Source organism: Nansenia antarctica (genome assembly GCF_963989245.1).
Source record: "Nansenia antarctica genome assembly, chromosome: 11".
In the NCBI taxonomy this organism is placed as follows: Eukaryota; Metazoa; Chordata; class Actinopteri; order Argentiniformes; family Microstomatidae; genus Nansenia; species Nansenia antarctica.
Window position 1 is genome coordinate 8,101,994 of NC_137681.1, and position 5,114 is coordinate 8,107,107.

The window sequence follows — 5,114 nt, forward strand, 5'->3', positions numbered from 1 at the left end:
ATGTGATGAGCCAGGTGGCGGAGGCCATGAAGGAGGCGCAGGAGTACAGCGAGGTGCTGTATAAGTATGCCTACCTGTGGCAGGACGACAGGGAGGAGTTCATGGAGCAGTTCCTGCTCTATGGCAAAGTGCTCACGGCTGAGGAGATCGAGGCCCACGGAGACGAGCCTGTGCCCCAAAACCCCCCCACACTCGTAGAGTTCAAGGAGGAGGTACAAATATCGAGGAATAGGATTTTCCCTGTTTAATCCAGGATTTTTAAAAAAGATGACCTCACAAAGTCAGAAATACTGCTCTTTACATTTGTATCTTATCATGAATATTATCCTGTGGCATGCCCTCCTCCCAATTTCCAATATTTTGACAAATTCCAATCACCATAACAATTTACTATGAGGACAGATTTAGCAAACTGTAATTTTCGGAGGCCCACGTACTTAAAAGTACTTTGAATGATGTGTTCCCCTTGCAGATAGACACGTATGAGAGCCTGTACACTGAGGTGATGGAGCTGGAGAACTCCAAAGTGCTACTGTGCTGGCTCCAGATAGACATCCGTCCCTTCAAACACTCCCTGCTCAACACCATCAAACACTGGAGCCTCATGTTTAAACAGTACCTCAAAGACAGAGTTACCAACAGGTACTGTCCCAGAGATACAGGCCAACAGCAGTACTCTGTGAGACTTTGACACTTTGAGTACGCTGCTAGGCTTACCTCAGGAAGTACTGTAACGTGTGTGTGTGTGGTGTGTGTGTGTGTGTGTGTGTGTGTGTCGGCAGCCTGCGGGACCTGGATGGCATCATTAAGGAGGTGAAGGCAGGCCTGACTAAGACAGTGGAAGAGGGAGATTACCTGGGGCTGGTGGATGTCATGGGTCACCTGAAGAGCGTGAAAGACAGACAGGCAGCCACAGACAATATGTTCTCCCCCCTCAAAGAGACCATCCAGTTTCTCAAAGACTATGGAGAGGAGCTGCCTGATGAGGTCCATGCACAGCTACAGGTGGGAGAGACAGAGGTCTAAGTTTACTGTTGTACCAGCTGTAAGGGTAGGGTAGACCATCTATATAGAACAGCAGTTCTTCTTGCTCAATGACAATGAATTTTCAATGACAAAAATTCACGGTTGACTTTCTGTGGTTGTTTAGGATCTTCCCGAGCGCTGGAATGATGTGAAAAAGACATCCCTTCTTGTCAAGCAGAACGTGGCCCCACTGCAAATGAATGAAGTAAACATTATCCGCAGGAAGTGCCAGCAGTTTGAGGTAACTATGGATACACATACATGTATACCTATACACAGAAACACAGAAAGAACTATGAGCAAAAATGTGATAGTCTGTTCTTTTAGAAAAAATATTCACGTTGTGTCATCTGTCATTTCCCCCCACAGATCAAGCAGCATGAGTTTAGAGAGAAGTTCAGACAGCAACCATTCTTTGTCTTCGCTTTTGAAAATCCACACGAGGCTCTTGATGATGTGAGTGACTTAACATCTAATCTGAGGCTATACCCAGCTCATACTGTAAGCCATTCTAGTGGTCAATGTCATAGCCTTTTTATGGAAACTTTTGGAGGGGAAATGTGTGTCGATTAACATGATGAAAGTCTGTTTATTGACCAAGGGACCTACAAAAGAGATATCTGTCAACAGGACTCACATGGATATAGCATTAATACAAAGAGATGAACTCCTAACCTGCTCTGTGTGTGTCTGTATGATAACAGGTTCAGATAGACATCGTGACAATGGAGACAGAGATGGTGGACCTGTCGAGTTCGGCCAGTCTGTTTGACGTGAACATTCCTGACTACAAACAGCTCAAAGCCTGCCACAGGGAGATCATCCTGCTCAAAGAGCTGTGGGACATGATCCTGCTGGTAAGAGTACAGTTAATAATAATATAATAATAATAATAATAATAATAATAATAATAATAATAATACATTAGACTTATATAGTGCTTTTCTAGACACTCAAAGACGCTTTACAAACTGAAAAGATCGAGTAGTAAAATAAAAAGAAACAAAAAAAATAGATAAAAGAAAGTATAGGGGTCTAATACATTTTTAGATTACTAAATCTAAATCGAAGTGTCTTTGTAGGACAATCTAATCTTTATACTGCAATTAAACCTAGATTTCGGGCAGAGAAGCGGCGAACAAGCAACGCCAGTGTCCTCTCTCAAATGGCATTTAGTTCACAGGCAGCTCGGCACTCAACTTTGATCTTCAGATTTTCCATCAAGCTGTGTGATGATTTTGAGATGATGAATTGATATTAGATTCTGTACTTTGATTCAATTGATAGATAGTTTCTTCCTGTAACGAGTGAGCCATTGAGCGTTGGCTTGTGTTTCAATGTGTGCAGGTACGTGGGAACATGGACGATTGGAAGACCACCCTGTGGAAGGACATAAATGTGGAGGACATGGACATGGACACCAAGAAATACGCCAAGGACATCAAGGGTTTGGACAAGGACATTAGGGCCTGGGATGCCTTCTCCGGATTGGACAGCATAGTGAAGAACATGATGACATCACTACGTGCGGTGGGAGAACTCCAGAACCCAGCCATCAGAGACCGCCACTGGCTGCAGCTCATGATGGCAACAAAGGTACGCTGCAGGGTTTAATCTGTACATACAAACTATATTTCCTTCTTGAGGACAATAAAGGGTTCTGTTCTACTCATTACTACAACTACACTGTTGTCTGTTCCTTTGGCAGGTGAAGTTTGACATGTCTGAGAGGACCACCTTCGAGGACCTGCTGAAGTTGAACCTGCACAACTTTGAGGACGAGGTGCGCAGCATCGTGGACAAGGCCGTCAAGGAGTCTGGGATGGAGAAGGTAAGGACAAAAACTGCATTTACCATCTTGTTTACAGTGCATGCAATGGATTGTCTACCAAATACTAAACATGAGTGCTTATTTTAGACATTTGATAAATCTGTCCCATTTATGGGTAGGGTACCCTGAAATAGGGCAACTATGCATAAAAAGTGGTGTAATTTCTGAATGGTGAAACCAATATGTACACAAATAACATAAAAAATAAGATGAATAAATGAAAAAGAACATCTCTACTTGGTAGTAATTGTGTGATTTCAAAGCCAAACTTTTGGAGTGTAGAGCCAAAAGAAGAAAAAAACCTTCACTGCCCCATAACTTACCTAGGGCACTATATCTCTTCAATAAGGCAAATAATTAACCTACAATAATGTGAAGAATAATGGTTCAGTTATACCCAGATTTACTGTGGTTCAGTTTGACGTAAACACAGCTGTAGTGGGACACTCCAACACTGTTTTACCTCCACCTCAGACACTGGCTGAGCTGGACAGCACGTGGAGTTCCATGGTGTTTGACCACGAGCCCCACGGACGCACAGGCACCATGCTGCTCAAACCCAACGAGGAGCTGGTGGAGACACTGGAGGACAACCAGGTACAGCTTACAGCTCCTCAACCATAGAAAGCAGTGTTAGACGTGGACAGATAATCTTCCAGAAATATGAAGCAACAATGTTGGAGAACGTTCACAGATTGGATCCCTCTATTATCAAGGTTCTACAGTCAACAGGTGTCTCTATAAACAACAGCATGTGTTCACTGCTGTGGCATATTTACTGGGAGACCCATTTGCCTGAGATGCATGACATCCTAGTCCAACCCCTCCTCTTCTTCCTGTCTGGTGACCCCAGGTGCAACTTCAGACTCTGATGACCTCAAAGTACATCGCCCACTTCCTGGAGGAAGTGTCAGGCTGGCAGCAGAAGCTCTCCACGGCAGACTCTGTCATCTCCATCTGGTTCACCGTGCAGCGCACCTGGACCCACCTGGAGAGTATCTTCATCGGCTCCGAGGACATCCGCTTCCAGCTCCCTGAAGACTCCAAGCGCTTTGACATTATCGACACTGACTTCAAGGTAGTTAGAGGCTCCTAAACCATCGGGAGGACTAGACTCTCCATATAATGAGCGACATGTAACAGTGTTTCCCACAGGATTTTGTGGGTTATGCCCTAGCTCTGGCCTTTCCGCAAACCTGCTCAAACACTTTCCACAAGCAGTGCTGAAAATGCAAACATTTAAAAAAAAACAGCGCTGAAAAGACTTCGTCTTGAGTAATGAGACTATGGTGGCCCACACAGTCTCATCTATGTATGGGAAACCCTGTAGAATAATAATTGAAGGTTCAGCTCTGATTCTCTTTGTTGTGCCTTAGGGAATTATGACTGAGGCAGTGACGAATACCAATGTGGTCACGTCCACCAATAAGAAAGGTCTCCTGGAGAAGCTGGAGAGTTTGGAGGCTGGGTAAAGGCATAGATTTTTTGGTTAATCAATTAAGAAATTGATTTTTGTAAATAGATCAGTGTTGTACATATAAGAGTTACGCTGCCATTTCAGTTACACTGGCCACCTATGTGTTCCCCTCCCCAGGCTGGCTAAATGTGAGAAGGCTTTGGCTGAGTATCTGGAGACCAAACGCCTGGCCTTCCCTAGGTTCTACTTTGTCTCCTCCGCCGACCTGCTGGACATCCTGTCCAATGGAAACAACCCTGTGGAGGTACTGAACACAGGGTTCCCACGGGTCCTTGAAATCCTTGAAAGTTTGTCAATTTGAGGGAAAGAAATCAAGGTCTTAAAATATTTTGAAAACTAGACATTGGGTCATTGAAAGTGCTTGAATTCCCCCCTCTCTCTCTCTTTTTAATTGTTGTCTGTGAGAGGATAGTTCCTATTATATCAATTCTCATTTAGATCTGTCTCAAACTATGCCGTGTTGGGTCTTTGAATTTGAGGGAATTGAATCTTGAAAGTCCTTGAAAGGTGCTTGAAAGGTGCTTGAAAGTCCTTGAAAGGTGCTTGAATTTGATGTTTCAGAAGGTGTGGGAACCCTGTGTACACAGGTGGCAGGAGGCAGAGATGCAGAGAGCAGCCTCACAGGAGAAACACCTGCTTCATACCTTGTCTTCCATGTCTTGATATCTGTGTTCCACTCTGTAGGTCAGCAAGCACCTGTCCAAGCTGTTCGACAGCCTGTCCAATCTCAAGTTCCAGCTGGATTCCAGTGGCAAACCCATCAAGGTGGCACTGGGGATG